The sequence below is a fragment of the Kogia breviceps genome, chromosome 4, assembly GCF_026419965.1.
Source record: "Kogia breviceps isolate mKogBre1 chromosome 4, mKogBre1 haplotype 1, whole genome shotgun sequence".
In the NCBI taxonomy this organism is placed as follows: domain Eukaryota; kingdom Metazoa; phylum Chordata; class Mammalia; order Artiodactyla; family Physeteridae; genus Kogia; species Kogia breviceps.
The window spans coordinates 73708249-73732255 of NC_081313.1; the positions used below are offsets into that span (position 1 = coordinate 73708249).

Sequence of the window (24007 nt, forward strand, 5' to 3'; positions counted from 1 at the left end):
GTTTTAGGAAGTGACTTTTAGCGAGCCTGTGGCTCTGGAATGTAAAATGCCCAGAGTTTCTCAGGATTTTTCCAACCTGCTCAGGTGGGATAGGATAGGTAGAGCTGACATAGTTCTGCTCTGGTAAGCCAAGACGCCCCGTATTTGCTTGTCTGTATTTCCAACCACTTGGGAACAGTGGTTTGCCCTATGTCCTCTTGTCTTTTATTGATCCAAGGTGAGTGTTATATTTTTAGTCTTTTCAGCTTTTACTTGTTATTTGAATAGAGTGACAATGTCCAGGTCCTCACATGTGGAAATGGAAACTAGAAGTTTGCTCATTATTCTTTTGCAAATTTATTTGTGTGTTTGTTCTATTGAGTTTGGGTGTTCTTCATATATTCTTGATACAATTCCTTTTTCAGATATACTGTTTACAAATATTTAATACGTTAGCGTTTGGCTCTTTTTTCTGCTTTTTTTAAGAGTAACTTTCACAGAGCATAAGTTCTTATTTCCATAGTCTAATATTTCATTTATATATTTTATGAAGCATGATTTTGGTATCATATTCAGGAGACATCTGCTTAAGCTTAAAAATAATTTCTATTCTGTTTCCTCCTTTAAAATTGTATGGTTTTAGGTTTTACAATTAGGTCTATGACCCATTTTGAATAACTTTTTTATATGGCATTAAATGTGGATTAAAGGAATTCATTTATTTATTATTGTATATAGACATCTAATGGTTTCAGCAATACATGTTAAAAAGATTATCTTTCTTCCACTTAGTTTCCTTTGCAACTTTGTCAAATATCCACATATAGCACATGTGGGTCTATTTCTTTCTTTTTTTTTTTTTTTGTGGTACATGGGCCTCTCACTGTTGTGGCCTCTCCCATTGTGGAGCACAGGCTCCAGATGCACAGGCTTAGCAGCCATGGCTCATGGGCCTAGCCACTATGTGACATGTGGGATCTTCCCAGACTGGGGCATGAACCCATGTCCCCTGCATCAGCAGGCAGACTCTCAACCACTGTACCATCAGGGAAGCCCTGGGTCTATTTCTTGACTTAATGCAGCTCCAATGATCTATTATCATGCTAAAATCATATTGCCTTATTATAATAATTTTATAATACATATTGAGGTCAGGTATGTAAATTATCCAACTTAGTTCTTTTTAAAAATTGTTCTGATTATTCTAGAGTCTTTGGATTTTCATCCAAATTTTAGAATCTGTTTGTCAAATTCTTCAAAAATATTTTCTGGATATTAATTAGAACTACATCACTACATTGAATCAGTAGATCAAGAAAGAATTAGCATGTTAATAATTTTGAAGCATGAGATTATGAACACAGTATGCTTTTCCATTATTTAGGTCTTGTGAATTTTTCTCAACAGTTTTTTATATTCTGTCATTACACAGGTCTTACACATCTTTTGTTGGAATTATCCTTAAGATTTATACTTTTATGCTGTTATAAATGGTATTCTGTATCTAATTTCAATATCAGTTGTCCGCTGCTAGAAACAAAATTGATTTTTCTATATTGATCTTGTATCCTGTAATGTTACTAACTTCACTTATTAGTTCGAATAGCTTTTGTGTATATCCTAGGATTTCCACTTAGACAATTATGTCATCCATAAATAAAGACTTTTACTTCATCTTTTCATTCTATCAGTTATCTAGGGCTGTATAAGAAAGTACTCCAAAATGCAGTGACTTAAAACAATGATTTATCATTGCTTACAATTTGTGTGTTAGTGGGGTGGTTTTCTATTGGTATTGCCTGGACTCACTCATGTGACTGCATCAGAATTGCCTGTGTGTTACCAAGTTTCTATGGACAGAAAACAGACTGAGAAAGTTACTTAGTGGAAAATATGATCCATTTCTTATGGAAAGGAAAGAAGTCTAAGACCTCTTGATGGAAGAAACTATGAGTGATATTTTCATTTAATCAGAGTATTGATATATTATTTTTTTACATATTGCTTCGTTCTAATTATTAATATTTTAAATAAATTTTGCTCTGTAGTTTTTAAAAAATTTGTCTAATTAAACATATTACAGTAATAATCATTAAATGTCAATGAACAATAACATGAAGTAATCTAAAGATCTGTGGTGATAGTCTATCTTTATTGTTGATATGGTTCATTTATTCTTTTCTACTTGATCAGTCTTGCAAAGGGTTATTAATTTTATTATTCTTTTTGAAGAATCAACTTTTGGCTTTCTTGATTTTCTATGCTGTCTACCTGTTTTCTATCCCAATGGTATATGCTACTTAACTATGTATTTATTCCTTTTATTTATGTTTGTTTGTTTTGCACTCTTCTTGTAGCATTTTAAGAAGGAGGACTAGAAAATTTATTTTTTTAACAAAAGTACTGAAAACTACAGTTTTCCTTTTTGGTACTTGCTTATCAGCATTTCACAGTTTTTTTATACATTGTCTTTAATATCATTTGCTGTAAAATACTTTAAATTTTTCTTACTTTACTGTGACTCATAGGTTATATTGTTTAATCTTTAACTATTTGAAAATTACTATATATATATTATTTATTTAAAATTGTGTAAGTCGGGAACTATACCCTTTATAATTTCCATCTTTAGACTTTATTGAAATATGTTTTATGGTTCAACATATGGTCTGTTTTGCTAAGTGGTCCATATGCACTTGAAAAGAACATGTTTGCTGCCATAGCTGAAAATAATGTGCAATAAATTGGGTCATAGTTTGGCAATTTCTTACAAAACTAAACATACTCTTACCATATGATCCAGCAATTGTGCCTCTTGGTATTTACCTAAGGAGTTAAAAACTTATCCACACAAAAACCTGCACACAGATGTTTATAGTAGCTTTATTCATATTTTCCAAAACTTAGAAACAACCCAGGATATTCTTCAGTAGGTAGATAGATAAACTGTGATCTATCCAGACAATGGACTAATATTAAATGCTAAAAATAAGTGAGCTATTAAACCATGAAAATACAAAGAAAACTTAAATGCATACTACTAGGTAAAAGAAGTTAATTTGTCAAGGCTATATACTGTATGATTCCAACCATATGACATTCTGGGAAAGGCAAACTATGGAGACAATAAAAAGATCAGCAGTTAATAGGGGACAGCAGGGTGGGAGAAATGAATAGGCAGAGAATTTTTAGGACAGTGAACATACTCTGTATGATATAAATAATAATGGCTATATGTCTTTCTACTTTTTCTAAATCCATAGACTATACAACACCAAGAGTAAACCCTAAAGTATATGGACTTTGTTGATTATGATGTGTCAATCTAGGTTCATTCTTGGTAAAAATGTACCATTCTAGTGAATGATGTTGATAATGGGGGAGGCTATGCATGTGTGGGGCAGTAGGTTGATAGGAAATATCTGTACCTTCCTCTCAATTTTGTTGTAAAACTAAAAGATGCTCTTAAAAATAAAAAGGTCTTAAAAATAATAAATTGTGTCATAATGGTGGAAATGTTGCAGTGTTTTATATCCTTATATTTTTTCCATATTATTCTACTTATTTTTTGAGAGAGAAATGTTAAAGCCTTCAAGTATGATAGTAGATTTGTCTCTTTTTTCAATAAGTCTGTTAGTTGATTGTAAGAGATTAGACTATATGTATATTTTAAATACACACTCATTAGGATTTGGAGTTGACACTTACTGAGTTGTGAAAAATCTGCTGTGTATCTTCTGATATCCGTGGATCCAAGAGATAAAGTGGTTTAAACTATGTTTGTGGGTAATATATGTGGAGAATGGGAAAAGTAATGGAAATTGAAAAGTTTGAGGATCCAGATTTGTAGTAGAATTACTGAAGTTAATGTACCATCACTGTGATTGGACTCAGAATTCTACAAATCTTATTCAGTAAATACCTTTGTGAAAAATATCTTTAGCATTTATATATTCAGCTAGAAATGTATCATTTTATTTGTTGACATATTACTTTGATTTACTTTTGTATTATTTTCTATTTGACTTTACCTAAGTCTATTTTAAATTCTAAAGCAGAGCACTTGCTCATTATTTCTTTTTCATGTCTCCATGGTGCCTAGTGTTCTATAATCTATACAAATATGAGCTTATGAATCACAAAATACCTGTGTTGAAAGGAATATCAAAGACCATCTAATCTATACTATCCTTAGTGAGATTCCACACTACCAAATACCCACAAAGGAATGACCAGCCTTTGCTAATACATATCCCGTAACAAGAATTCATTCTCCCTTAAGAGAGCCAATTCCTTTATTGATCTACTAAAACTTATACTCAACATTGACTGAAAATAGGTCTTACTTTGTAAAATTAATCAGAATATATACATCCATGATTTTTATAAAATACTACATAAATTAAAAAATCTTATTCACAAAATAAATAACCATGGGGTAGAATATTTGTTCTATATGTCTTTCAGGGTATCTACATAAGCATGTATATGCACCTATGCACAAACTGACAAATCTGGGTATCAAAATCCTGTTTCCATGGCTATTGGAAACATCAGGTTTATAGAGTTGTAAAGCAGGATATTACTAAGATTCAACTGAAATTGAACCAAGAACTTTCTAAGCAAAAATCAGTGAATAAATACATGAATAAATTAATGAATGGATGTGTTTATTCTTTATTGTCTCATTTAGCTGATGTTTGTTGGCGAATCCGAACTATGTCCCAAATGATCACTCGAACTACAAGGACCGCAAATAAGGGAGAGGTGCTTATCCAGAGAAACATGCATTTTGTTTTTTGGTTTTTTAAAATATTTATTTATTTATTTGGCTGTGCCGGGTCTTAGCTATGCCATGCAGGATCTTTTATTTTATTTTATTTTATTTTAACATCTTTATTGGAGTATAACTGTTTTACAATAGTGTGTTAGTTTCTCCTTTACAACAAAGTGAATCAGTTATACATATACATATGTTCCCATATCTCTTCCCTCTTGCATCACCCTCTCTCCCACCCTCCCTATCCCACCCCTCAAGGTGGTCACAAAGCACAGAGGTGATCTCCCTGTGCTATGCGACAGCTTCCCACTAGCTATATAATTTACATTTGGTAGTGTATATATGTCCCTGCCACTCTCTCACTTCGTCACAGCTTACCCTTCCCCCTCCCCATATCCTCAAGTCCATGCTCTAGTAGGTCTGTGTTTTATTCCCGTCCTACCACTGATCTCTTCATGACATTTTTTTCCCCTTAGAGTCCATATATATGTGTTAGCATACGGTATTTGTTTTTCTCCTTCTGACTTACTTCACTCTGTATGACAGACTCCAGGTCTATCCACCTCATTACAAATAACTCAGTTTCATTTCTTTTTATGGCTGAGTAATATTCCATTGTATATATGTGCCACATCTTCTTTATCCATTCATCTGTTGATGGACACTTAGGTTGCTTCCATGTGAAACATGCATTTTGTATTTGTTCTTTTGTCAGAAGTAGGGAAAATGGACAAGAAAATAAAAAATATATCCACTAAAGTGAACAAGAATTTGTAACAAGGAATGGATGGAAAATTAATTTCAGTGCAGGGAGGAGCAAGATCAACCAATGGTCTGTTTTGTGGCAGGGCTTGTTACAGGCTGGTTCCCAAGGACCTTGATAAAGCAGCAGAAGCAGAGTGGTGTCCATGGCCTTGTTCTCAAAGTACTTTATTAAAATGTTGACCACAGTTTTAGATAGAAATAAATTCAAGCCATACAGCTCAATTTGTGGTTTCCAGGATATGGTTAGCATTTCATTACTGTTGTTATGCAACGGTGACATATACATTCTGCATCTTTAAAAATGCTATTTACTTGGTATATTTTATTATGCAATACATTATAATGTATACTTTAATGTACTTTTTATGTAAGGCCAGATGCTACAAGTATTATAGTCATCATTGGTGAGTTAACTGCCATCAATTGTATAATGGTGTTAAAATAATCTTAGTAAACTGTTCTTATCTGTTATAAAAATGTATATTACTTTGTTTTATTTTTTGAAAATATTGATCCCATTAAACTAACTCTGTGATCCACCGGTTCAAGATTAAATATTTAGTATTAACTTATTTTTGTTATTCTACAAATGTTCCTGGTTTTATTTTTCCTCAATATGGGTCATTATATTTCATAATAATCTTATTTAAATAAGTAGTCTTTCTTGTGCTATCATGAAATGGTAGTCTCCAAGCATTTCTCATGGTTCCTTGGTGGAATGGTCACTTAATGATCAAATTAGAGCTCACTCAACCAGATCTGTGGTAACAACAGTTACAAGGCTGCAGTTAGTTCTCCTTTTCAGATTTACAGAGCATCCAGGTGGAGTTCATTACTGTGAATCACTCAGCATGGTCCCCTGGCAGCAGATTAAGAAAACAGTCTAAATTAGAGATGGCTGCACTGTTAAACTTATTCCTCGTTCAAAATGTAAGACCCCCTATGCTTAGCCACATACCTCTTATCTGTAATAACCTTCTATCCAGGGAGGTCTCTATTACTATTTGCTGCTGTAGTTGTACAATACCTAAAATATTTAAGAATCTGAAAGCTGAAAAATTACAGATTTGCAGCTAATACATTCCATGGCTGCATGTTCTTGGTTTGCAAGTTTATAACTGGGAATTTACTATTAACAAATTCCAGCTTTTGAACAATTGGATATATTTATCCAACTCTCTGTGTTGCCCAATCTCTGTTACTCTCACTCCCCAGGCTGGGATGGCTACAATGGTGGTACAGCCACTGGGGAGGGAAGGAGAAGGGATGGATGGAACTATATGCCATCAGTCACCAACAGCCCCTCTGGCTGATTAAGTAGCAGGTGTTAATAGGAACCCAGGGGAGTGCTCTCCAGTTCCTTTTAGCTGGAATCATAGTGACATGATTCAAGGCCTGAAGGGTTTGGGGCCCTTATAGGGAGGGGGAAGGGAAGTGGACTTGTAAAGTGGAAAATAATAGAAGAGTATGTTGTTTTGAAAGACCTCTCCTAGTGCTTGAAAGATTTGCAGTTTTTGAAGACTTGAACAATGAAAATTCTGATACAGATATGTCAGGCATTAAAAAAAGAAAGGAAGAGATGTACTAACCTTTAAAAGCACTGCTTGCTCTCTATAATTTTTGTTTTATTGGAGCTTTATTATAAATGATATTATAAAATTTAATTCTTGTTTTAAACAGATATTAAGTAAATATACAAGGAATTTGATGTTACAAAAACATTATAAAAAGATGTCATATAGCCCTTTCAAAGTTGCAAAGCATATGCTTATACATAAAATGTAAAAGATCAAGAGATGTGATTGATAATCCAAATCAGTGATGGTTATTAAACTATAACAAACTCTAGATTTTTGTTTTATCTGTAAAATTAACTTGAATCTTTTGTCTGTCTCAGAGGAGGTTTTTTTAAAACTTAAGTTTTAAATTTGATATACACAGTATCAAAATATTTTAATACCCCCAAATGTTATCATGCTTCCTTCTGTTTGCTAAACACCCACCCCTTGATTAATTATTACTGGACTACTAATGCCATTGATTATTTTTGGTACTTTAATAAGTAAAATTATTTTATGGTTAGATTTTGTACTTGATATAATACACTATATATTCTTTTGTGCTTAGTGTAGTTTACTTAACATGTTTGTGACATTCATGGATATTTCTGCATGCAGTTATATTTTATTATTATTTTTGTGTAGTATATAATTGGGTGAATATACCATAATTTATTTATATACTTTAAAACTGATGGCTATTGAATCCTTCCAAAATGGATACTAAGCATAATGTTGGTGAGAGCATTCCAATCCATGTCTTTTGGTAAGGATAGGTACACATTTCTATTTAGTATGAACCTAGGAGTGGAATTGTTGGATCATAGGGTATGTATCAATAGATGTTCACCTTCAATAGATGTTGCCAAGGAATACTTTCACTGGTGATGCCATCAGGTCCTGACTCTGTGTGTGTGTGTGTGTGTGTGTGTGTGTGTGTGTGTGTGTGTGTGTAAGAGAGAGAGAGAGAGATAACTTTTTTTCCAATTTATAAAAACTGTGAAATTTATTTGCATGAGGTAGTGGATAATACCTTCTATCCCTTGATTTTTTTTTCATTCCTGATATAGACAGGTTTTTTTCTCTTTGTTTTTCAATAATTGTTCCAAAGGTATTTTGTTTTTATGACCTTTTCAAAGAAGTACATTTTGGTTTTATTTATTTTTTTCTTTTATTACGGGCCTGCTGGTGACAAGTTTTCTGTTTGTCTGAAAATTAGTTTACAACTTTATTTCAATATCATTTTTCAAGGATTAAAAAAAATTTTTTTGAGGAAAGAGTTCTGAGTGGGCAGTTACTTTTTATTTCAGCACTCTATGTATTTACCCCATTGACTTCTGAGTACCATGATTTCTAGTGAGAATTCAGAAATCAGTCTATCTCTTTCCCTCTCTCTCTCTCCACCTGCCCCTCTTTCTCCCCACCTTCCACTCTTTGAAGGTAATGTGTCTTTTCTTTGGATTTTTTAAAAATTAATTTTTATTGGAGTATAGTTGATTTGAAGTGTTGAGTTAGTTTCTGCTGTACAGCAAGGTGAATCAGTTATACATATACATATATCTACTCTTTTTTAGATTCTACTACCATATAGGTCATCACAGAGTATTGATTAGAGTTCCCTGTGCTATACAGTAGGTTCTTATTAGTTATCTATTTTATATATAGTAGTGTGTATATGTCAATCCCAATCTCCCAATTTATCCCTCCCACCCCAGCCTTTCCCCCTTGGTAACCATATGTTTGTTTTCTACATCTGTGACTCTATTTCTGTTTTGTAAATAGGTTCATTTGTACCATTTTTTAGATTCTACATGTAATAGATATCATGTGATATGTGTCTTTCTCTCATTTACTTCATTCAGTATGACAATCTCTAGGTCCATCCATGTCACTGCAACTGGCATTATTTCATTCTTTTTTTATGGCTGAGTAATATCCCATTGTATGTGTATGTGTATATATATATATATATATATATATATATATATATATCACATTTTTGGATTTTTTTGAGATTCTTTCTTTCGTCTTTTGTTTTCAGCAATTTGACTCTGATGTGTCTAATTGCAGTTTTTTAAATATTCTGCTTGTGGTTGCTGAGTTTCTTGAATATGTAGGTTGATAACTAATATCAGTTTTTGGAAATGTTCTGCTATTATTTCTGTAGTGTTGCTTCTGCACCATTACTTCTCTCCTTTCCCTTTCTTATGCTCTGATTGGATATTTTCTCTTGATCTCTCTTCAAGTTCAGTAATCTTTGGTTTGTTTTTATCCAATTTGATGTTCAACCTTTGAGTTCTTAATACATATATTGGTTTTTCAATACTATAGTGCCCATTTTATCCTTCTTTATAGATTTCTTTCTTCCACTGATATGTTCTATCATTTTTTTTCTATTTTGTCTAACTTTTTCTATACTTTATTTAACACATTACTGATAGATATTTCAAAGTCTCTTCTGTTGTCTTCAATATCTCAATCGTCTAATAGGTCTGTTTCTATTCTCTTTTTTTGCACTTGAATAACAATCAAATTTTCTTTATTTTTCACATTTATGGTAATTTTTGGATGTATGCTAGAATTTGTATATTAATTAATCATGGACTTCAGATGATATTATCTTCCAAAAGAGTTCTCTCTTTTTTCCTCTGTTAGATAGTTATGGTGAAGGAGAGATAACATCAATCCAATTAGTGATTGAGGCAGTTGAAAACACTTTGCAGTTTTAGTAAGACTAGGTCTTCCTATGATCTGTTCCTAATTCTAGAATGTGGTCTGTGGAGCTTTCAAGAGGGTGCCAAGAGGTGGCTTTTCCTCAATCCTGAAAAGAGTATTAGAAATTGAGCTCTGTTCTTTAGACGTCTCAGCATATTCCTCTAGTCTTCAACACCAAGAAACCAAATCTGACAAATATCTTGAGAGTGAGACTAACCCTGTGCTTGAAACTTGCCTCTACCCTAGAAGATATTTGTTTCCTAAATACTTATGACTACGGGAGATTTACTCATTTTAGAAGTGTTTGTCCTAGCTCTCCATCATGTTGTGCTATTGATAAAATTCCAGGTTGTTCCTCCAGCTGCATGCAGCTGGGGCTTGAATGTTTGCTTCTTTTCCCCCCAGTAGAGGCTTATCGCTTATACTAGTCATAATCTTCAACCCAAGCCTACAATTACCCAATGCCTTTGCCGGGGGTGGGGGGCGGGGGGGCAGGGAAGAAAAGTTAGCTCACCTTCGAAGGGCTCTCTACTCTCTGGTATTTCATTCATCTAGTCTGTTGCAATGATGTCTTTAAATATTACAGTTTAATCAGGGTTTCCTAGTTTTATAGTAGGATCATTATCTTAATATGACCTACTGCATCATATGAAAGAACAGAAATTAAAGTGATTATATTTATTAGGCCCAAATAAATGCTGTGTCTTCATCCTACTAAGAAAAAGAGAGGTTCTTCCTGTGGAACTTTAAATCAGGGGTATGATGGTAACTGTTTAACAACCAGTTCTGCAACAGGGAAGGCAGAGTGGGGGAGAGTAAAGCCCAGATTTGTAGGTTTACTCATTTCCATGGGGAAAATCTTCCCATCGTAGTAAATTTCAAACTATCCACATGGCGTTACTGAGTGCAGAATTAGGAAAAGATGCACAGTCCTGCTTAAATCAGTGCCTAGAGCTGCAATATGTTGAGATGGTTTTCTGTAACAACTAAAGGTTGAAACTATAACTTTTTCTAATATAATTTTGGAACTGAATCATGTTGACCTCTCAAGAGAAAAAAAAACCAAATTCAAAGGAACTCAAACTTTGGACTTATGTGAACTCAGTCATTGGTATCTACTATTTTATAGGTATTGTTTCTCGTCATTATAATTCTCTTAATAATTTACTGGTTGTCCATTAACAAGATGTTTATAGCAATAAATACATAATGAATTTTATATACATGATAATATTTATGATGTCTTGAATATTTTCCCTTGAGCCATTATAAATAGCAACAATTATAGAGCTGTGTCAAGGGTATTTTTAATTGAATATTATTACAATTAAATTATAACAGAATGCTGTAAAAATAAACAAAATTGTTCTTTTTTAAAAAAGGAAGAATGTATAACATTCAAAAGACCACAAAATAAATTACTATATTAGAGAATGTTGAGAAGTCCTATTTCTCTGGCTCCATAATTAAAAACTAAGTCTCGGTGATTAAGAGGAAAAGGTAATTACCCCACATTTTAAGAGAGAAGAAAATAATTTGTTTCTGGGTAGCCAATCCAGAGCTTTTAGCAGGCAGCAGAATTGACTCTCAGAGGGTACCAAGTAAACTTGAAATGAATAAAAAACAAGAAAGAAAGAAAGGAAGAAAGAAAAGAAAGAAAGAAAAGGAAACAGTGTTATATAGTTTATTTCCCCAACTGGGAGGCATAGAGAAGAGGATTGTGTGGCCAGGAAAGACTAGATGGACAAACAATTCCAAGAACTGACCCACTCAAGGAAGCCCTTCTTCCATCATCAACTGCTAAAAGCTGCAGCCTGCATCCCTATCATAGGACACCAAAAACTACCACTAGACCAGTTGCCATTGCTGAACTCTGAATTCAGTCCTGCTGTACCTACCATCACCAGAGAAGATTCCATGTGATTAAGGGGATCATACTACCTATTGTCAAAACCAGGACTCCTGAGAGGAAAAGAGGTTTTTAATACATTAATAATTAAACTGGGACAATATGCATGAATCAAGGCAATCTCAGGTAAAACAGGATGTATGATTACTCTTAGAATTCTCAAGGTGTCGGGGCTGCAACTGAGGCCCCAGATTTAAGGAACCTGCCCCATATGCCCCATCCTTGCTGACAAAAAACCAGAAAAATTTATACCTGATATTTTCAGCTTTTAAGGTGAGAATTTGCCTCCTTTTGTGGGGTAATTCTCCAAAGGAAAGAGGTTCTAGAAGCGTGATAGGCAAAAAGGATGACAAATACAAATTGCATCAGCTTGAAAGTGATTTATGGTTCATCAAACCAAGATAGTTGAATTAAAATAAATTCATGAAATTAAAGTAAGAAAGCATTACCATCTGAGTGACCATACAAATTCTTTTTTATTCTGAATTTTACCTGTTTTAATTCTTGCATTTTTTTCCTGACCTAACAATTTAAAGTGATACAGTACTATATAAAGTTTGCTACTATCTATGATGACTCAATTAGTTGATTTTTAATGGTGTAGCTTACATTAACATTATTCAGCTCACTGAAATATTGTTTCAATCTTTAAAGCTTCCCAATTTGCCCACAGATAATTAATTCCACCATCTGATAGAATCCTAAGAAAAATTTGTCATGATCTACTCAATCTGGATTTTTCAGAAATACTTATGCATTTGTTCACTTCCCAGTGTTGCTTGATCTACTCCCATGCCTTCCCACCTCCATTTACTCTTCACATCTCAGCTCAAGTTTTAGTCTCTCTGACTCCCATGGTGAATGTGCTTAAAGTGCCATGTGACAGTATTTTATAGCACTTAACATGGCTGTAATTTTATGATTAAATTATGTCTCCCTCACCAGATGGATAATTCCAAGGGATCAGAATATTATACCTTTGGCCTCAAATCATGTAACAAGCAGAATACCTGGCATATAATAGGTGCCCAATACATATTTGTTGAATGGACAAATTAATTAAAAGTAAATATAAAGATAGTTCAACTTCAAAAAAAGTAAAAGGCAATCAATAAATAATAGTTGAACCAACTAAATGAATTAAGTATGTTTATCACTTATTGTGACAATCATCCATCAACTTTTATCTTCATATCAATTCTGTGGTTTTGTTGTACAAAACTCTTGGCAGGTAGATTTAACTACGAATATTATCATCAGTGGACAGATGAGAAAATTGAGAGTTTAAGAACTGGGATAATACCTCAAGAATCATTTATCAAACTAGTGACTGGAGGATAGGTACTAAATGGTACTAAACTTGTACTAAGTTCAGTGGCCAAAGAACTAATACAAAGTGAAAATCCCTTTCTCTCTCTTAATGGAAATCTGTACAGTATCTTAGACTTTTGACTAAGATATTACATATGACTAATGGCTACTTAGTAATACCTACTAAATAAGTGATGAGGAGTGCTAACATTTGTTATGTTAAACTAAACTATTAATTTAGTAAACTTGTCCATAAATCTAAATTAGTATTTGGGGAAGAATTCTCACTATCACACAATGTTTGGCAACACAGTAAAGCTATTCCTGCACTTTTGTACTTTTAAATAATTGGAAATCTTGCAACTTTAGTGGAGGACTTTTTGTAATCAGTACATCACCAGAATTATTTTGATTGTGTTGTGGTTTTGAATGACTGCTATTCTTGCAAACACAAATTATAATAGATTTATCTTCATCATTATCCATTCCATTTGTTGGGTTGATATTTGAGTGAACACCCCACTTTGGGAACCACTAATATGTGGTAATTTTCATATGTAAGATTACCATAACTGAAGCTTGTCTCTCAAACTTTACTTATTAATTGCAATAAAAGGGTTATTTTTAAATGTTTATCCTAAATCATTCAGTAGGTCTAGAGCTATGACTTGTAACCTGTTTGTAACATAAGTATCCCCAAGGTATTCTATTTTATGTTGCCCAAGAGAACTTAGAGAACCAGTGATAAAAATATGGTACATGTGCAGCAGTTCAAATGAGAATTGTCATAAGCGTATCCAGAAAGCAAATTATAGGATGTGCATTATCTCCTGCTGTAAGTTGATTAGCTTTATCTTCTCAGATATTTTTAATTTCTCCATTGGAGATTTTTCTGCCTCCTTAACTCAAGTAAAAAATTTTGAGACTTATTATCTTAAACAAATGCATCTCAGCCACAGGGTTTTATCCTATTTTTGTGCTAAAAGCAGCTGGTCGGCTCTTTCAAGTAACTTATCAGTAATAATAAGGTAATGAAGTTTGAAAATGACTTACACATCATAATGTATTTACATGTAAAAATTAGAATAGTTTCAAAATTGTATCATAAAACAACCATTCTTACTCTCTTGTGTTCAGATAGATCTTCACATTCCTGCATTAGGCCAAGAGGGTTAACCAGTATAGGCAAAGTTAATTCTGTAGAGAAAAAACATATTAACATTGGTAAGACTTGGAGACTTATTTTTTCCAAATATATACTTATTCATAATTATTACAATATATTGGATAGTCAATCAATATATTAACATTTTTCTTGAAATATAACATTTTACCAGTTACAAATATTTTAATGTAATTGATTAATAAGAGTTTTAAAGGAATTGTCAGTATAATTTGGAAGAACTCTCATACATTTAGAAAGGTAAAGTTGGTAATAGCATTAGTTATGTACAATAGATACAAATTGAGAATAAAAATCTTCCCCAAAATATTCTAGGATAAATATTCATGAACCCTTGTCAAATAACAGGTATATTAAAATATATTTAATCAGTCTTTAAAGAAGTAGAAGTCATTCTGAAAAGCTTTAGAGCAATTGGAAATAATTTGTTAAAATGAAAATAATTTAAAAATATAAACTTGAAGGTAACTTTAGGTTTCTTACAAAACTGATGAAACTAGACTTAACCTCTTTTTTTCTGCCTAAGGTCATTATCACAGTTTCTCCAGTTTTAAAGCAAAAAATACAATATGGAAAGCTTTAGCAGTTTGGGGGAAATGAGAATAAATTTAAAAGTTAGTCTATAACTCAAAATAACAGACTTCAGAGGAAGTTCTCCAAAAAGGGACTTCTAATTAGCTCTGTAAATTGGTAAGTTTTGTTCAATTTCATCTGATGGCTTTGAAGAAGTAACTTTTGAGTCTAGGCATAGTCTTCTCCATATTCTCTGGCATCCCTATTAACCAAGTATTACCATATACATCGTAGTTTCCCAGATTGTATTCTGCATAAATGTGTTAGTAAGACTCGTGATAAGACAAACATGAATGGAACAAAGTTAAGTTTCTTTATATAAAACGCCCAGAACATCTAATAGCTAACGTGCATTGAGACTCTCTAAGAGAGGGAAGGATAGGGTGTGGCAGGAGCATGGAGGGGGCAGAGAGACGCAGAGACACAGAGAGAGAAATACTGAGAATCCAAACTAATTTGAACATGCTGTTTGACAATTGCAAAAGTTGTGCCATTGTGCCATTTCTTCTGAAATAGCAATCACTTTAAACTTTGCTAACTATTTTCTTCCAGATTTGTAAATCATCAAGCTCACTCCATGTCTATTTCTCTTTAAACTTAAGAACTCGCACCTTAATGTGACTCCATGTTCCTCAGAGATCCAAAATCTTTAAAATATTATTTATTGATATTTTCTTGCCTTAGAAAGCTTTCTATAGCTTTTTTACAGTTTTCCAAAAGTGCAGGTGGCCAAATCATTTCTTTTAGGAGTATGCAGATTGCTGCTCCTCAAAGCCTGTTCACTCAATGAGGCTAAATACACATCCATGCAAGACAAGGATGGTATTGAGTCAGAAAAATCCTGAAGGACCAAAAGACCAAAATAAACATGTTTTCAACTCTTCTGACATCTGGTACTCAATGTGAAATAGCAATATTGAAAATTTGCTAAAAGATGCTTATTTCAAAAGTTTGATTCAAATAATTATATATTAGTCTCTACCAATATCATTGAGAGAGTGATACAGAGAAGACAGTTCACTAGTGTGTTCAATTCAACAAAGCTATTCTAAAAATAATACTTTATTATAGTACAATTTAGACATGATGATTCATTTTAAAATATTTTTTGTTTGTAACAAGAGGACTTTTTTTCCCCCAGTCCTGAAATTGGAGAATATAGGGAACACTTTCTGTGGCTATAAGTTAAAGCATTTTATATTGCTCAGCTCGATGAGGCTCTTGTGATAATTGTTGAAAATTGTAGTGCAGTGAAAATTGCACTATAATAGAAAACTTCTCCTTAAAGCAAAGCTTAGTCCTAGGAGAAACTTAAAAATTCTAAGTTGAAATACCTTTCATCAGCCTGAAGACTGAAAAAGGTCTCGAATTAGAGCAAACCTGTTAAAAAAATTCTCTTCTACATACTCAAGCTAACTGATTTTTAGCTATTTGGTTTGTTAATTATTCACTCAACATTGTGCAAATACTTATGGTCCACTATATATCAGACACTAGTGTAAATGACAAAGATAGGATAGCATTTATTGGGTTTATATTTTAGTGGAAAGAGAGAGAAATTTTTTTTCAAAAAACACAAATAATATCAAGTAATGGTAAATTCCATGCAAATATATTATGTGGCCATTGTACATTGGGTGATCAAGGTAACATTTAGTTGAAATCTGAATGGCACAATAAGTGGAAGTCAGTGAAGAAAGCATATCATGCAGAATGAGAAGCTAGTACAAAGATTCCTTCAACCAAAAATTAGCTTGAAAGAATAGAAATTCCAATGCAATTGGAAAAGTGGATGATGTGAAAGATGTGGAAGTTGAGAAGAAAACAAAGTAGCATCAGAAGGAACATTTTAAGTCAGATTAAGTCATTTTTTAAGTCAAAGTATTTTAAACAGTGTGTGATAATCTTTGGAAAAATTGTTGTAACACCACAACTGTAAGCAAGGAAGTAGATTATCGCAGTAGGGAGAGATGATGGTGAAATTCATTAGCCTTGTGGCATTGGAGTTGAGAGAAGTGGACTATTCAGGGAAATGTTCTGGGAGTCCACAGGGACTGACACTTGGGTTGGACATTGCATGGGAAAATAGAACAAAATAAGGATAATAATACAGAGTCAGTAGAACAGTCTGAATATATTCTACTCAGTTATTGCTCTCAGTTGTTTTAACCTATTGTGGTTTGTCTTGAGAAATATGACCAAAATTTCTGTTTAGTTTTTCTAATACTTGATAAACAAAACAAAAAAAGATTTTTGAGAGGACTCACTCCTGGCTTTAATATGTCAGAAAATGGTAATGAAACCAGAAACAATCAATAAGAAAACACAGTAGGGCAGTATGATTCTCTGGATTAAAAGCCTCCCTGTATTTGTTAATACTAGAAAGTTCTAGTTATTGAATGGTATAAGAAAAATGTACAAAAATATATCTATAATACCTAGATCAAAATTCAGAATGACAGTATGTAACCCATGGTCTCCTAGAGTATATTCCTTGAAACAAAAATTTCATGAGATGGTGGCAGTATGTTTGTAAAACATCAAACATTTGTAAAGCATTTTATATACACATACATATGTATACATAAATATGAATGCATATATATACATATATATGAAGTAAGAAGTAATATTAACATTTAAAATATAAAAGCTCTTTGGGAAAAGCTAATATAAACAAATGCCTAAAGTAGACAATTTATATTATGGAGCAGCAAAATCATATTATGCCTTTACCTCCCAGGAATAGTAGATCTTCAGGGAAACCATGTTACTGGTAAATAAATTAAATTTGCTCAAAAATGGAAGAGCTATCTGCTCTAGAAGTTATCTTACATAGTTAGGTATTTAAACCACCAAGAGGTGGAAAGTGAGGTCACTCTCTGAATCATTGCTCAAGATTTTTAGACTTTTGTGGGATGCTAAAACTGAGTAATAGATTGTCATGATTATAAAAATTAAAAAATCAGTTTAAGCAATAGAAGTATGTGGCAGTTACAATTTGCTGTGCCTAATTTTTCCCTCCTCCCCATCTTTCCCCTTTGGTAACCATAAGTTTGTTTTCAAAGTCTGTGAGTCCGGTTCTGTTTTGTAAATAAGTTCATTTGTATGAATTTTTTTAGATTCCACATATAAGTGATATAATATGATATATGTCTTTCTCTGTCTGACTTGCTTAGTATGATAGTCTATAGGGATTAACATATAAACACTACTATATACAAAATAGGTGACCAACAAGGACTATATAGCACAGAGAACTCTACTCAGTATTCTGTATTAACCTATATGGGAAAAGAATCTGAAAAAGAATGGATATATGTATAAGTGAATCACTTCTCTGTACACCTGAAACTAACCCAACATTGTAAATCAACTATATTCCCAAATAAAATAAAAAATAAACTAAAAATTTAAAAAGGAAAAGGAAAAAAACTTAATTAGTTAATTCAATAAAGTAAAATAAACTCAAAAAAAATTTTTTTCTATGCCTAGAACTAAGATACAATATGGAAGTACAAGGGTGGAGGTTAGTAAAGTTTCCACAAATATAAATAAATTGTACTATAATATTTATGGCAAAGACCATGAAGAGTTATTGCCTAAAGATTTGGGTTATTTCAATCTTCCTAGAACTGTATTTTGTTTGTTTAGTAAACATTTATTTTCTTAAATAAATTTATTTATTTATTTTTGGCTGCATTGCGTCTTTGTTGCTGCACACAGGCTTTCTCTAGTTGCAGTGAGTGGTGGCTTCTCTTGTTGCAGAGCATGGGCTTCAGTAGTTGTGGCTCGTGGGCTCAATAGTTGTAGCTCGCAAGCTCTAGAGTGCAGGCTCAGTAGTTGTGGCACACAGGCCTAGTTGCTCTGCAGCATGTGGGATCTTCCTGGACCAGGGCTCGAACCCGTGTCGCCTGCATTGGCAGGCAGACTCCCAATGACTGAGCCACCAGGGAAGCCCCTAGTAAACATTTCTTACCCTAAGAATGTGAAAGTAGATTTCTCCTCAGGGATTAGCTTTTGTTGATGCAAATGTAACTGTAATCTTGTGACTGAAATGAGGAACAATTGTGTGGTTTGACTTCCGACTGAGTTTTAAACTTAATTAGAGGTTTTATAGTTTAAAGGTCAGTAGATTTTAGCTTTCATTTCAACACTGCTACTGATGCTGAAAACTTGGCCTCGGTGCACTGGTACCGAATCGACTATCAGAGACAGAGTTTTGAGCGAAGTAGAAAAGAATAGCTTTATTGCTTTGCCAGGCAAAGGAGTATATAGAGGGCTAATGCCCTCAAAACTGTGTGTCCCAACCCAGCAGGGGATGGGAGGGTGGAGAGGAGGATCTGGTGAGGAGTTTTATAGCAATGGTTCATGGGCAGGGTTGCTGATAAGGATCAGGGTGTGTGCAGGACCTGCATTCCTGTAATCTGGTTTAAGGTAGTCTCCTGATAGGCTTCTGTGGTTATCAGATTGTGACCTTCTCTCTGGAATGAAAAATGCTTTATCAAGTAGTTAACATCTTCCATTTGTTGGGGGTTTGAGTTCTGCAAAAGAGCTCAAAGATAATGTTATATGTATTTCTTGAGGCAGAACCAGAATCCTGTCCCAAGGCTGCACTATTATTTCTTGACTGTTCCTCCCTAATCTCTGCATCCCCTCCCTTCCCTGATTAGCAACTCCTTGAACCTGCCCTTTGGAACTCAGGGAAGGTCATGGAGGCTGAAGCCTATTCCCTACAAACAAGAAATCAGGGACACAAAAAAGGCTTCCATGCCCAGGAGCCCCACAGGGTCCTGCTTGGTTTCACTACCTACCGATTGACAGTCTAGTCATTTTGTATAAATTTTATCCTTTCTTCGTCAAAATAATGGCAAGTGGTAACTATGTTCACCTGATAGAATGGTGGGGGGGCGTTAATAAGATAATGCAAATAAAGTTGTTTGAAAAATCCAAATTTCTGTACTCCGATACAGTGTTGCTACTACTATGATTGCATTTGCCTAAATAAGATGTGAGCCTTGGCAGGAGAAATACAAAAAAGATTGAATGTAGGCATCAGACGGTTTGAATTTGGGAGCTCTTATGTAGATGTTTATCAAATTAGAGATTAAATCAGAAATTTTAAAAAATACTTATTTTTATTTATAATAGCAATTATAAACCTATTACCTGTTAATATAAATAATGTGCTTTTACATTTTAAAAAATCCCTCTATGTTTCAAAGCCAAATATTAGCAAAAGGAGTGGCATTATTTTAAACTTTGGCAATTTCTTTAATATCTAGTTTATTAGAAGACAGCAGAAGATATCTGCTTCTGCATTCAACCTAGTGTGATGTGTTGCTTTAGTAGGAGTATTTGAAGAAAATTCATCCTCAAACAGATATGTAGTCAGAAAAGGGAGGATGTCATGGACTACCCATAAGTTCCCAGGGACCCCAAAGGATTTTTTTCCACTACATGCTAATAACTGTTGCTCTAGAAAAAATGAAGATTGAACAAATTAAAAATATTAGAGTTGCACCATTTAACCTTTTATTTCAAAGTGTTTTGGTATAAAGATAAGCGTGAAGACTGATTTTTGGCTGATGGAAATCATTTTACTGCAACATTTACTCTTGTTACTATCAGGGAACATCTCTTTTATCCAGAGGGAAAATACAGTTTTTAATAAGAGAAAAGAACTATAAATTGCTGACTGAATTCAGAGGAATTCAGAGGAATCTCACCATAAGATCTAAGGTAATGCTAGCAACTTTTGCTTGGTTTTAAGGGAGTCTTCTGAGAATTAAAGTAGCCTGTTCTACATAAGGAAAAGTCTTTGCTGTCCTTCAATTTGGTGGGTCATCCAAGGTTTTCTTGTTTAATTCATGGATTTTGTTGCTAGGTTAATTGGGAATTGAGGTACTGAGTTGCCCCATTTGCTATGTGAGACATTTTGATTTAGGAACTGCTGCTCATCACTCAGAGGCCAATGGCAGTGGCCTCGATATGAAGTAGAAATTAATGATTGGTCTGTTGCTTGCAGTTAGAGTAGATGGTGGACACCTACCATCAGTTCAGTAAACTAGGAAATATATGGTCTAATTTGGGCACTATATCCATCAGAGGATGATGTGACACAGTATTTGACCTGGTCACCTACAATATTTGATAAACTCTCACGATAATCTGGAACAATAAGAAAACCTATCATTATTATTTTATGATTATTGTTTTACAGATAAGGAATTTGAGACCCACAGATGTCAAATGTCCTCCTCAAAAATCCCTAAACTAATAAGTGGCAGGACTTGACCTTGTTCCCACAGTTGTCTGCCTTCAAAGCCCATGTTTTTTCTCCCAGGTCCTTTTGAAAGATCTTTAGAAACAAATGATTTCCCATTTTCAAGAATTTGCTGAAGTGAGGAGCTGGAAAAATCTTGGTCTTTGTTAAGTTAGGTGCCTAATGTTCAAGTGTAAGCTCTGTTAAAGCAGTTTGCCAAGGAAGAGTGGCTATGCAGAAGGCAGTGTAAAGTACTCAAGACTTCAGGGGTCAGAAACAAGCCTGAGCAGAGGTTCAAAATGACTTTTGTACTCCATTTTTGGGTATCTCAGTAATACAATGTGAGAAACTCACATACACAAATATATATATCAGTATAAAACTTGGTTGGCTGATTGAGGCATAATCTGCAATCTTGGAGAAAGGCTTTTATTACTTTGAGTCAAAAGCAAATTTGAGAATTAAAATACTGTGGACATAGAAGGTTGCCAGTTTGCAAGTGATTGCGGGGTGAGGATCTAGTTAATTAGCTAGTGGCCTTTGTAAGTTACATCTAATCCTCCTCTGTGTACTTTCTATAAACTTGTGAAGGAACTTGGATTGGTCTTGTAAGGAAAAAACCAAAAAGATTAGAGTAAAAGATAATCATTCCTCTCAGGATGTGGGGTGATGATGGTGATGGAGGAAGAGTAATCATGCCTTCCCTGAATTTAAGGACAAAGTCAGTGACTCTCTGAGCTCTAGAAAAGTCTTGTCACAGCTTACAATGACACTCTTCTTTTTTTTTGCAAAAACTGATTGTAAGCTTTAACAGTGTGAATTTATTTTTTTAATTTTTTAATTTTTTTGTGGTATGCGGGCCTCTCACTGTTGTGGCCTCTCCCATTGCGGAGCACAGGCTCCGGATGCGCAGCCTCAGCAGCCATGGCTCATGGGCCCAACCACTCGGGGGCATGTGGGATCCTCCCGGACCGGGGCACGAACCCGTGTCCCCTGCATCGGCAGGCGGACTCTCAACCACTGCGCCACCAGGGAAGCCTAACAGTGTGTATTTATTAATGTACCCTTTGTGCATATATAAAATTCTATTTCTGCAGTGATCCAGATGTGCCAGATTTTACTCTCATGTTCCCTTCTTGACATAGAGTAGGTCATATGAAACGGAAGCACATAAACTGCACACACATGCATATACATATACACTCAAGGGTTTAGAAGCAAATTCTTTTAAACTGCACTACAACAGAATCTGAAAGGCCACTCTGTCTCATACTAATAACTTACCTGCTCAGCTCATTCTGTCCTCTGTTCCAGGCAGCCAATGTTAAGAATAATCACAGAGTCTTCTAGATGAGGTAACCAGTCTTGGAAGAAATAGTGTGGATAGATTTTTTTTTTTCCCCTTGTAGCAGAGGCATAGGTATATGATTGTCCCCCAGTTAAATTTAAGATATTTATCAGTTATGTCTACTACTCTCATCAGAAATTCTAGATACTAACAGTCCTTTCCTTCCTTCTCTTCCTCCCTTTTTTCCTCCTTCCTTTCTCATTGTTTTTTCTAAAAAATAATTATCACTATCTCTAATATTGTCATCATCTTTGCTCGAGGATTTCGAGAATTAAAATTGTGAATGGTAATACTTTACACAGTACATTTCTTTGTACTTTTCTAATTTTTAAATAAATTACATAAGAGACTTAAGATGTTGAGCAGAAAATTAATATAAAAAATGAAATATTTGGAAAAAAATCAGTACGTGGATAAGTCATAGGGTAAGCATTTATGGAACTGAACATTGAATCGTTTTCCTGGAATTGTTTTTCTCTCACTCTCTGATAAAATGAGCATTTTCAAGATGTTTTCTAAAAATCACAAGAAATTTTTTATTTCTGGAAGTTTTCTACATTTTGGAATAATTGCAGCTAAAATATGCATATATATTTAACTTAAGATGGAAAGAGATGAGGGAAGCTTGTTTTTCTCATGTGGTATATTACAGAATGCATGAATATTCTACAACAAATGCTTCTTTTCTGCCATCAAGAAATTCTATAATAAAGATGGGATAAAAAAACAGTTAAATTGTGAATGTCATTCACTTTAAACCTTGATTCCATATATTCTAAATAGGACTACCAAATATGGTGTAATATCTTAATATATTTTGATATATTGATAACAATATACACAAAAAAATACCGTGAGCTAGTTCTAGATAAAACCTGACAACATTTGGGCTCAACTACAGAAATTTTAAGGAAAAAAAAGTGATCATTTAATGGCTTAATACAAATATAACAGCTTTCTTTTCTCTCCAAGCAGGCTTACTGTAGTATTGCCATTTTTATGTAGCTACTTTAAAGAAATGATCAAGGATATTTCTTCTTTATTTTCATTCTAGTTTTTTTTTTTTTTAACTTTTAAAGGTTGTTCTTTACATTAACAACTTTTCAAAAAAGTCACAGTGCTATGAGCATTACTTTATGACTTGGAAATATTGTGTGGGGTCCTGAGCCCTGGCTGTGTTGTACTGATTTAGTCGCAAGACACCTAAGCACAAAGTGCCCTTTTGTGCAATAAGAAGTTGAAAAGCTTTTCCCATGCAGTTAATGTTGCAACGTTTAGCCCAGTCAATATTTAGTTAGCAGCTCACAAAAATGGTGGTAGACCTCATTCTACACCAGTATTTTAGGTACTAAAATATTAAATAATTTCTTGAAATATAACAAGATTTCTGTTGCAGATTTAATGTGACAAGATAGTATCTTATACTGTTTTATTAACAGTATAACAAATGTTGAGTAATAAATTCAGATAAAGTGCAGATAGACTCAGGCTGTCAGAAGTACTGAGTGGCTTTGTCTGGTTATTAGAGCACAAAGCTAGAGGTACAATACATGGAGAAAATCTTTTTTGTTCCTGCCAACAAATGACACATATTTTAGGGTATTATTTTACAGTTCTTTT

The 24007-nt window shown here is 33.7% G+C and overlaps 1 long non-coding RNA gene across 1 annotated transcript in view; it reads right to left on the reverse strand.

Moving 5' to 3' along the window:
* Positions 1-24007, reverse strand: part of LOC136794165 (uncharacterized) — a 905160-nt gene that overhangs the window by 183882 nt on the left and 697271 nt on the right. Inside the window, exon 5 of the long non-coding RNA XR_010840534.1 lies at positions 14142-14215. This is a non-coding gene — a long non-coding RNA (uncharacterized lncRNA). The remainder of the gene's footprint in view (positions 1-14141; positions 14216-24007) is intronic.